Raw genomic sequence first — 12,457 nt, 5'->3', positions numbered from 1 at the left:
CAAATTCTAGAGGATAACTTCATGTTGTGGAGCCTGGCTGCATTGATTGGCCCCACTTGGATGATCTCATTTTAAGAACCATAACTTAATCACATCAGCAAGTCATCTTGTAGAAGGTACCATATTCACAGATTCAGGAGATGAGGGCAAGAACATATTTTTGGAAGCATTATTCTGTCTTTTCCAAATCTAGAGGATATCTGCTTGTGGTGGAGCCCAGCTGCATTCTAGCAATGAAATCCCTCCAGCTGATGCTGAGTCCTCATAGTTCCTTTTCTCCCAAGGGTATATTTCTAAACAACTAAGCATAAACTGTAAATGTCTTACCATAAAAAAATAAGTAAATGAGGTGATTGTTATATTAATCACTTTGATTTAAGCATTCCATATTGTATATCAAATCATGACATTGTACCCCATAAATGTATATAGTTATGATTTAATAAAACAATTTTAAAAAGAATATAATAAAATACATTGTTTAATTCAAAAATAAATAAATAAATTTGTATATATTCCTAATGTAGATAAACATAGATGCTCCCAATATAGATTTGGAAATAGTTTGAAAAATAAAATTTTGTCTAGCCCCTCAGTAGACATAAAATCTATTTCAAAAATAAGAGCTCTATAAAAACATAAAACCTCTTATAAGGCTGTTTTGATATGTGCAAGTCTGGCCTCCCTAAGAAAAGTCTTCCCTGTAATCACTCCTGGCAGCTCACTGCTCAGAGGAGGGACCTACAGAAGGTACATTTATTGTTATTTGGAAAAATCTCAGCCGTGCACCCAGAACACAGAGTTATGTCAACTGTGATTTGAAAACCGGTCCCCATGTTGGCCCCTCATTAATTATTCTTTACAACTTTCTGGAACCACATGACTCCTCTTTGCCCTACTGTCTGCTGCTAAAAAAAGAAACCACGCCTGCTACAGGTGGGGGTCCAGAGAGCAGACCTGTGGTGAATTGGGACAAGAGATTAATATAAGCACCTATTACAAAGCATTTGCAGTTCCTTATATGGCAGCTCAGACACAGCTGCACAAAGCATTACTGTCTTATATTAATTAATTTAAAATATCCCTTTGGCTGGGAAATTCAAAGTCGATTGAAACTCCAGACTTCCCTTGTCCCTTTGGTAAAAAATCAAGAATGTGTCCTTTATTATTTTTTTTACCATATTTAACCTCTGAACATTTCATCACTTCTCTATTGAATTGGCCTAAAATAGTCAGATATTGGCTTCTTAGAAATAAATTTTAATAAGAATCACACTTGACAAATTAATTTTAACCACATCTACCAAAAAAGTCCATGATGTGAAAAGATTTGCTAAGGAAAGGTCATTCTGGAAACAAAGAAGAAACATGTGATTGGGACCGGTTGGGGAACCAGTGGGATTCCCTGGGAGAGACAGTCAGTGTGCCCCTGATGGTGTGGTAGTTAATATAGCGAGTGACGGGTCTTCTGTCAGCACCTGGGTCTGATGCGCAGTCAAGCTCTGGGATGAGATGAGCAGAGTAATGTCTAGGGAAACACCTAGCTGTTTTGAACCAGCATCTACATGGCTTACACATGTATTGGGTGCTTGTGATTTTATGTTGTCTTGGCCTCAATTTTGGACAGAATTGTCTCATGAAAGAAAGACAGTCACCTGGAACAGTTTCCACTTCTTCACCTTTTCCTACCTGTGGTCATCCAGAGATCTGCCCTGCACACTTGCCCCCTGATACCCCTTTACTATGGGACATACAGATGCAATCTGCCAGGCTCACCCCACTGACCCTCATACCCCACATGAACTTTGTTATTTGCTGCAATGACCCTTCCTAAGTCCCTAGGAATTCATGTCAGTTTTGTTTCGCTTTGTTTTTTTGAGACGAGTCTCACTTTGCTGCCCAGGCTAGAGTGCCATGGTGTCACCTTAGCTCACAACAACCTCAAACTTCTGGGTTTAGGGAATCCTCCTGCCTCGGTCTCCCCAGTAGCTGAGACTACAGGCCTGTACTACCACACCCAGGTAATTTTTCTATTTTTAGTAGAGACAGAGTCCCACTCTTGCTTGAGCTGATTTTGAACTCCTGAGCTTAAGGGACCCTCCCGCCTTATAGTCCCAGAGGGCTAGATTATAGAAGAAAGTAACCTCCCAGCCAATGTTGCCTTTCCCAAAATTCACCTGTCTTAACACTCCTTAGGAAAAACCTGATTGGATGATGACCTGCAAAGGCTCCAGCCCACAGCTCCTCCCCTTTCTGTCTCTCTGTCTCCACCTGCTGATTAAACACAGTGTGCCCAAGATCATCCTATCAGCCCTCCACGGCACCCACTTCTCTCTGGGACCTGAAAGTGATAAACAGCTTCTGTTACGTGATATTTCATGTATTTCGTTGTGCTGCCTGCTCTGTGTCTCACTGGCTGGCCACATGAACCTAATTTCTTTCCAAGTCATGGCTTTGCTAGAGAGTGGTGATCTCCTTAGAAATAACCTGGACACAGGTCAGAAGAGAGTTACATGGGGCCCTGCCAGTATCATTGAGTTTTCTGTCAGGGGGACACCTGGTCTTATGTTGGACACTTAGGCATTGGGCCATCCCCTGGATAAAGAAGTCTCCGTGAAAGGCCACTGTGAAGATGCACGTTCAAATCCTTTGGAGTTCCATCAGGGCAGAGCTAGAGTTTATAGCCATCTTCTGGAGCCATACCTTGAGACAGAAAGTAGATGAAAAAATAACAACACATATACCCATATACAATATGTATGTATACAATGTATATGTGTGGATATGTATATATGCACCTATATTTCATTTTTTATGTTGTAATTTATTATGAGCCAATAAATTCAATAAAAGTATACATATTTTGCACATAGCTTTACCCCAACGTTTTCTTGTAAGTCATGTTTCCATTACCCTTTGTATGGCGTATCTAGTACATGTAACATGTGGTGCTCAGCTCCCACCACAGAATTTCAGTAACTCCATCATTTCACATAGTTCTTCCACAGAGTTCAGTAGATATCCATTAGTACACACCATGAACTTTTCAATGCAGTCTTCTTGGCTGCCAAGGAAAATCTACAGTTGCTCCAGACACCCAGCTATTTTAATAGTGCCCTTCTCACCATGAATAGATGATGTGTGTTATCCTTCAGCTGCAAAGAGCTTTGGTCAGCACCTATATTTCATTTAAAGTATTTAATAACTATACCTCTTCTATATAATTATATTTTAAAATTTCCTCATTTAATTAGGGTATTAATATGAGATATACTGATTCACTTTAATTTATTTATGAAAGTTTTACATAACTAATTACATAATAAATATATATGATACTGGGAGGCCAAGGTGGGAGGATCCCTTGAGGTCAGGAGTTTGAGACCACTTTGAGCAAGAGCAAGACCCCATTTGTACTAAAAATAGAAAAAAATAGCTGGGCATGGTGGCAGGTCCCTATAGTCCTAGCTAATTGGGAGGCTGTTGCAGGAGGATGACTTGAACCCAGGAGCTTGGAAGTTGTTCTGAGTTAGGCTGATGCCAAGTCACTCTAGGGCAATAGAAAAAAAAAATCTATCATACTTGTTCCTTTCATTATCCATAAGTAAATGTTATTCACTGCTGAGCCAATTAATTTATTATGATTGCATATTCTTAATTTTATAATTTTTTTATTTTAGCTGGAAGTAATAATTGCCACTTTTCTATTAAACTTATATGTACTCATCCTAATGACTTTTTCTAAATATTTCATCATATCTTCCATAACAAAAAATAGTCAAACCCCGTTCTCTGCAGTTGTACTTTCCATAGGTTCAGTTACCTGTGGCCAATGGAAGTCTGAAAATATTAAATGGAAAATTCTAGAAATAAATAATTCATAAGTTTTAAACTGTGTGCTACCCGTCTGAGTAACCTGATGAAACCTCCCCCTCCATGCCTCTGGGAATGTGAATCATCCCTTTGTTTAGGGTGCTATAACCCAGGTTAGTCACTTAGTAGCCTTCTAGGTTAGAAGACTCACTCTGAGCTTGTGTTTAAGTACTGCTATTTTACTTAACAATGGTCCCAAAGTAGTGAAGAGTAGTGATGCTGGGGTAGTATTATAATTATTCAATGTTGTTATTAGCTATTGTTAATCTCTTTCTGTGCATATGTGTCATAGGTATGTGTGTACAGGAGATAACAGTGTGTGGAGGGTTTGGTACTATTCACAATTCTGGCATCCGCTGAGGGAGGTGTTGGACTGTATTCTCTTCAAGTGAAGGGGGCCTTCTGTACCTCTTAGAAGTTTTCTTCACTCCAGGAGGTATGTCATAATAAATCATGTAATAATTTTTTCTTTTTTCTCCATGAAAATCTTTCTCCCAGAGCTACTGCCTTCTTGTGACAATTCTGACACGATCTAAAGTCCTGTCATCCCAGAAGTTGTCCTTCCCTGACTCCAAGGAGTCCATTCACTAGTCCTGTGTGTCATGTTACCCCGTCCTTTTTGCCTCTTCCTTCACTTGTCCTTTGTGTTATTTCCTCTTTTGTAGGAGACCATTTTCCTCTAACTTTCAAGTATGGCAGCATGGATAAAAAATATGTGACTTAACGGCCTGAAGAAGCTTAAATTCTCTTTACAAATTAGATGAGAATAGTCTGGATAAAGCCGCTATTCTTGAAATTAGCTACTTCCAGATTTCCAGGTTTCTTTTCTGTTTTTTTACACTTTGGTTCTTCTTTATAATCAGTGCCCCCCCCCCATTTGTTCTCTTTATGTTTAAGCATTTCCTCTTATTTTCTTCCATTGTGCAAGGTGGAGCCCAGGACAGACTCAGGACTTACACAGATCTCCACTGGACAAAGAAAGAAATGGACAGCAAATATCTAATATATTCAAATAAATAACTTTGTCATTTTTTGAAGAAACTAGGCTTTAATTCTTAATGTAAATGGACTTTTAATTAATCATAGCTTTTGTGACTCTAACTTCTATATACTTACTAACAGTACTTTTTATACCTTTACTTATCATTGGTCAAGTTACAGACTCCATTAGAATGTAAACTCTTATTAACCTTCAGTTCATGCTAGTTCATCCTAATTTATAAGTGAAAATTGGTAGTCTAGAAATAGTTGTTATTGCCATTATATCTGCTCAAGATGGCATCTGTGGGTTGCGGAGGTGGAAATGGATTCTATGTATGTGACTTAAAGCCAATTCAATTTTTTTAGACAGTCTCACTATGTCACCTTAGGTAGAGTTCAATGGTATCATAGCTCACAGCAACCTCAAACTCTTTGGGTTCAAGTGATCCTCTTGCCTCTTGCCAGGTAGCTGGGACTATAAGTGACTGCCACAAGGCCCAGTTATTTTTAGTGATGGGGTCTCCCTGTTGCTCAGGCTGGGCTCGAGCTCCTAAACTCAAGCAATCCATCTGCCTTGGCTTACCAGAGTGTTAGAATTAAAGGTGTGAGCCACCATCCCAGGCCCAAGTCAACTTAAATTTTTGCACCTCAGTATCCTTATCTCCAAAACAATGGATTTTGCTGATAATCTGGAAGATAAGTTAAGTCCAGGCTTTACTTTCTCTGTTCTTAAAAACTATCATTCTAAATGAATATTGGGGATATGTACTCTGGCTTTCTACGTTCCCTCTCTTGAATCACCATAATTATTAACCTTTAAATAAATCTCTCCTTTCCTATATTTATAAAATATTTTAACTTCTTCATTTATACAGTAAGACCAGTATTAAATATTAGTATTTAATAATACTAAAAATTTTGCTATTGTAAAATAGCAAAAAAAGAGAAGTAGTTAGAACTGTAAGAAATTTTTTTTTCATAAATTTCAGGTATTCTTTTGTAAGTGACAGTAAATGGCATAAGATAAAGCCCTAACCACCCGTGTGACTATATTAAATATAGGGTCTTTAAGGAAATGATTAATATTAAATGAGATCATAGGCTGGACCCCTGGCCCTGATAGAACTAGTGTCCTTATAAAAGGGAAGAGATATAAGACCTCTCTCTCTTTCTCTCTTTCTCTCTCTCCGCCACGAGAAAATAACTTCACCTTTTTTTGCAGTTTTAATTTTTAGCACTTTTTCCAATTCGATATGCCCTAATTTTCCTGATTCCCTAGAATTATATCCCTTAATATTGACTCTTTCATGCAATTGTGTGACATATTAACCCTTGAGGAGCCATATCAGTACACTTTTCTATAGACTGTCTCATTTATCTTTTTTTCCCTAATTTTAAGCATTCCAGATAACTCAAAAAGATTCTTAAGTTTCCCTCTATGCCTGTAGCATTTGTAGTGATAAATTTACATGACTAGGCACTCCAAAGTTCAGTGTCTTAAAACAAGAGGCATTTTTTTATTCTCCCAGATATTCCAGAGAATCTTCATCCATGGACAACGTTTTCAGCCCTCTGGACCAGGATGTGGAGAAGTCGATGCAGTTCTGCTGTACATGTTTTTATTCTCTTTGTACCATAAGACTTCTTTTCATGGCAATAGCAGAATTCAAGAGGAAATCAGAAGCATTTCAGGTCTTTTAGGATTTGGAATTGATACCCTATCTCTTCATCTCCATTGCATTGTCTCATGCAAGTCACATGATCAAAGTCTGGGAAAGGCGCTCTGCTCTTGAAGCCATAGCAAGGAGGTGGGCTCAGGGAAGGGCAACGATTGAGAACAAGCAAGGGACCCACCACAGGCTTTCATTACTTTGTTTTTGTTTTCCAGTCTTCACTTCTATACTCTGCCCATTCCAAGAGTTACTAGTATTCTTTATGGGCTCTCTCACTATTTTCTTATCTTCCTTTCTAGTCACTCCCCACTAGCTTTTACAGCTGGACCTCACATGTGGGTTCTTTTTGGCCTCATGTGTGGGGGTGAATCACAACCTTTGATGCGAGACTTGACAGAACCTGACACAAGTCGCACATGTCCTGCTGTGCACCTGTACCCTGGTGTCATGGTTTATGTTGTGCCTTTGGTAAAGCTACGTCTAAGTCCTCATCTCCCACTATCTGTATATGTAACCTTATTTGGGATTATAGTCTTTGTACATTTAATCAAGTTAAGATGAGATCATGCTGGATTAGGGTGAGCCTAATCCAAAAACTGGCCTCCTTTTAAGTAGAGGGAAATAGAGACACAGAAAATACAATGAGAATGGCTTGTGATTTCTATGGAGGCACAGATTGGGGTGATGTCTCTATAAACCAAGGAACCAAGGAATGCGAAGAACTGCCAGCAACCAAAAGAAGCCAGAGGCATGGGACAGATCTCCCTCAGACTCTCTGAAAGGACCAAACTGTGGTTCGGTGCCAAACTATTGCTCAGCAGCTAGGGTGCCAGCCACATACACTGGAGCTGGCAGGTTCGAATCCAGCCCAGGTCTGCCAAACAACAATGACAATTACAACAACAACAAAAAAATAGCCAGGCATTGTGGCAGACGCCTGTAGTCCCAGCTACTTGGGAGGTGAGGCAAGAGAATCATTTAAGCCCAAGAGTTTGAGGTTGCTGTGAGCTGTGACACCAGAGTACTCTACCAAGGGCAATATAGTGAGACTCTGTCTCAAAAAAAAGGACCAACCAGGTTAATACCTTGATTCTGGATTTCTATTTCCAGAATTGTGAACGAATAATTTGTTGTCATTGCTGTTTTAAGCCCCTCACTTCGTTTTGCTTTGCTATAGTAGCCCTAGAAAACTAGCACATGAGTGGCTGTAGAGATGTAGTTCTTGCCTTCTCTGCAAAGTTGCATTTATTTTGTAACTTATGTGCAGTAATTTTAATACAGTCTTCATTTCCTTGCCCCATCACTGACTACCAGCCAAATGAAATCCCTTTTGTTCATTTCCTGTTTTGTATTCTGTTATCTTTCAATTCTATGTCTGGCACCCAAATTCAAGCAGCAGACCAAACACCACATAACTACAAAAGCAAAAATCAAAAAAAAAAAAAAAAAAAAGTAGAAAGAAACAAAGAAAGAAAACAAGAATCCTACTCCTATTCCCCTTAACCCCCATTGTCTTTTCTTTCTCTGATGCTGAAATATACCACTTGCACTGAATCTCCACTTGCCTGGTCCTCCAGACTCAAGGTAATACTGAGACCCTTGCTAATCACCTTATCTGCATTCCTGGGGCCCAGGGCTGATCCACCATCACCTGATATCTGTTGATTTCTGTTGGAGCTCATGGCATACAAAAGTTAGAAGATTCTTAGGTACAAGAAAAAAAGGATTAAGACCTGCCTAATAGCATTTTCCTAAACTACCCAGAACCAAATGCAAAGTACACCACCCATTTTGAAAAGGGTGTTGGTGGAAATGTTTTAAGAGGAATATCTAGAAGGAACCAGGGAAATCTATAGACCCACATGGGACTAAAAGGCATCATTACTTTGCAGTGACCCAAAGGATGGTTTCTTCCCTCCTTGTTCCATAACTGATTACCAACAGAATTAAATCATTTTTGTTTATTTACAGACTCAACTTACTACCAAGACCCCCACTAATCCTAGGTTTAGGCATTGAGAGGTCAAAAACTGAAAATAAAAGATTATTCCCAAATGTAAAATGAAAGGAAACAAGAGTCCAGGTTCTATGTGGGCAATATCGGCCTTTATTCCCACCCTGGTGTGAGTGAGCTGAATTCAAGTAGAAAGTCAGCACATGGGTTAAGGCGGATGGAGATTTTAAAAGGGTTGGAAGGGTAGGGGTTGGCACATTCCCTTTTTCCTGGCTGGGATATTCTATTTGGGTGGGTCCACTCTATTTGGGCAGGTCAGTTCTATTTGAGTGGATCTCTCCATTTGATTCTATTGGATATATTCAGTGGCAGATAAAGAAAAGACATTGGGTGTTAAGGGCCACTGGAGCAGGTTCTTCTTTTTGGAGAACACAAACGCATAAAAATGCAGCCTTCAAGTTTATTAGAGTATTTATCGTAGTATCCCTACAATAAATACTCTAATAAGACAGCATAATCCAGGAAGGAAATTAGGAAAAGCATAGTTTAATCTTAAAAAAATAAATAAATAGGGCGGCACCTGTGGCTCAGTAAGTAGGGTGCTGGTCCCATATACCGAGGGTGGGAGGTTGGAACCCTGCCGTGACCAAACTGCAACAAAAAAATAGCCGGGCATTGTGGCAGGCACCTGTAGTCCCAGCTACTAGGGAGGTTGAGACAAGAGAATTGCCTAAGCCCAAGAGCTGGAGGTTGCTGTGAGCTATGATGCTACAGCACTCTACCAAGGGTGACAAAGTGAGACTCTGTCTCAAAAAATAAATAAATAACCAAATTTTAAAACTACCCTGCTATTAAGTGTTCAACATGAAAATTCAAATAAATAAAACAAAACAAAACCCTTCCTTTTTGGTATAAATCTTCTACTTTTAAACTACCATTAAAAGGAGTTTTAAGAAAATTTTGAAATCTATTACAGAGCAAGTTAGCATAAAAAGATAACGTAATTTGGCTTAATAAATGCATCACTTGAAATAGTAGAATTGGAATACAGAAAATATAATGGCAATAACTGAACAGTGAAATGAAATAGGAATGTAAAACTTATGCAGGATCTGAAAGTAATGATACTTCTATTACTAGGAGCTACGAGGAAAGAAGGGAATTGTAGACACACTGGCTTTCTGGTGTGGGGAAATGAGCATCCATAGTCTAAGATGACTGGTATCAGTCAGCTTAGGCTAGTTATGCTGCAGTCATGAATGAGAAATTTCACCCCAAATAGACTCCTAAGGAAATTTCACCCCAAAATATGACTCCTTGGTTAAAAAATAGCCAGGCGTTGTGACAGGCACCTGTAGTCCCAGATACTTGGGAGGCTGAGACAAGAGAATTGCTTGAGCCCAAGAGCTTGAAGTTGCAGTAAGCTGTGACACCACAGCACTCTGCTGAGGGTGACATAGTAAGACTCTGTCTAAAAAAAAAAAGAAGAAGAAGAATATTTTGAATTAAAGACCATTTATGATCAGAAAGCCTTGCCTCTATCTACATAAAATCCTATTGCCTACATCTTTATATTAGAGGATCAGGATCACAAGGGGCTGCTGACTTCCTTTTCTGAATGCTAGCTGACCCAAATCATTTAAAACACAATCCCTGTCTCTCAGGTTAACTTACAAGTCAGTCTGTTTCCCTTCATCCTCCTTAGGAACCACTTGCGGCATCCGTACTCTACCTTCTCCCCTTCCCTCCTTTTTTTTTTTTTTTTTTTTTTTTTTTTTGTTTTGTGGTTTTTGGCTGGGGCTGGGTTTGAACCCACCACCTCCTCTGGCATATAGAGCCAGTGCCTTACCCCTTTGAGCCACAGGCACTGCCCCTCCCCCTCCCTCCTAAAAGGCATCAATAAAGGTCCCTGACCATCACTGAGACATTGGGTAATCATTCTTGTGGTCCTACCATGAACATGGTATTTGGAAATAAATCCTTCTCTTATTAATCTGCCATAACTGTGAGTTGATCTTTCAGGCAACCAACCAAGGTGAAATGGGCAGGTTTCTCCATGATCCCTACACTAACAACCCACATACCTCAGTTGCTTACACAACCAAAGTGTACTGTTTTTGCACAGCATTGTGGGTCAAACTTTGTTTCTTCACTCTGGGATTCAAGCTGAAAAAAAAAAATCCTACAATCTGATATATCCAACCCCATGGCACAGGGAGAAGATCTAAAATGCAACCCTGAGGTGACTCTCAGAGTTTCTGCTAAGCACTGGTGAACATCATTTGTTTGATTTCATACCAGTCTGGAATGTAACAACATTCTCTTTGGAAGGAGAAGCAAATACTTGGGAATAATGGTGGTAGCCTTCTACCAAAGGGAAGGAGAAAGTGAGGGGTATTTTGGACTTCAAGAGGAAAAACAAATTCTTGCCTGCCAAAGTCATTATTTTTTTGTAATTGGGTATACATAAATTAGGAAAGAAATCAGAAACAGAATAATTATTTTTAAGGAAAAACATGATGAAAATTTAGACAAATGCAACAATTGCAACAATACTTGTAAGCCCTTTAGTTTGATCTCTAACATGCTTTCCAATTATTTAAATATCAGTAACATGCCAGTTATAAGAAATAGATAAATAGAAATAGACAAAGTAACACTAAATACAGATATAGGCAAATCTGGATTAAACCACATCAAACAAAATAAACAAGAGGAGATAATAATAAAAGATCAAAATGAAGAAGAAACATTTGTTCACAGAATGATCTCGTAAAAACATCACTTGGATAAAGCCATTTCTTGGTTGGAAACTCAAACTCTCCAAAAACCTCCTTAATAAAATCCTGGGCTATTTTTGGTGACCTACAAGAGCCGGTGTTGACTTGTGTCTCCTGCAACTCATCTGCCCTTTCATTGGCAGCCACATTGGGAGATTTTGCACTGGCTGGAAGGTTCGTTCCCAAGGTATCTCCTTCAGGTCATCAGGGAACACCCACCAACACAATGCTGCTATACCTGGCCACCTGAGGCAAAATGTTAATCCCCTTATTTGAGAGTACATATCCTTTTTATTTCCCTTATTTTGATTTTATTTTCTTTATTGCTTTTATTAATCTACCTTCTTTTTCTTTAGCACTAATTAAAATACTATATAGTTTACTTGTATGTGGTATGTATTGTCCAATTTTCTTACCAAAATATAAGCTCTGGGCAGTGAGGATTTGTTTTATCCATACCATATACCTCAGAACAAGTGTTAGTGGAGGTGTTCAGTAATGGTCTAAGTCATAAATATCTCAGGTTCTGTGAGCCATGCAGTCTCTATTGCAACTACTCAACTCTGCCATTAACACCAAAAATAGTCATGGATAATATGCAAATGAATAAGTGAGTGTGGTTATGTTCACATAAACATTTGTGAACATCAAAATTTAAATTATATACAATTTTCAAATGTCATGCCTAGTATTACTCTTTTAATTTTTCTCAAGCACTTAAAAGTAAAAATATAAAAACTATTTTATCTCTTCTTAGCCTTTTGGCTAAGATCAAGTGTAAAAACTATTCTTTGCCAGCATAGGGGCTCAGACCTATAATCCTAGCACTCTAGGAAGCTGAGGCAGGTGGATTACCTGAGCTCAGGAGTTCAAGAGCAGCCTAACAAAAAGCCAGACCCCATCTCTACTAAAAATAGGAAAATTAGGCAGATGTGGTGGCAGTCACTTGTAGTCCCAGCTACTTAGGAGGCTGAAGTAAGAGGATTGCTCCAACCCAGAAGTTTGAAGTTGCGGTGAGCTATGATGGCCTGGTACTCTACCTAGAGTAAGACTCTGTCTCAATAAATAAATAAATAAATAAATAAAACTATTCTTAGCTCACAGGACATACAGAAGGTGACAGCCAGCCAGATTTGGCCCCTGGACCATAGTTTATAGACTAGTTTCCCCAAACAGTGCTTGGGAAGTAGTACATA

At 38.9% G+C, this 12,457-nt stretch overlaps 1 pseudogene; it reads right to left on the bottom strand.

The window, feature by feature from the left end:
- Positions 1-12,457, bottom strand: part of LOC100961940 — a 117,795-nt pseudogene that overhangs the window by 2,651 nt on the left and 102,687 nt on the right.

This window comes from Otolemur garnettii, unplaced genomic scaffold (genome assembly GCF_000181295.1).
Source record: "Otolemur garnettii isolate 467f Iridium unplaced genomic scaffold, OtoGar3 scaffold00025, whole genome shotgun sequence".
Lineage (NCBI taxonomy): Eukaryota > Metazoa > Chordata > Mammalia > Primates > Galagidae > Otolemur > Otolemur garnettii.
This window is presented reverse-complemented; position numbering and strand designations above follow the sequence as displayed.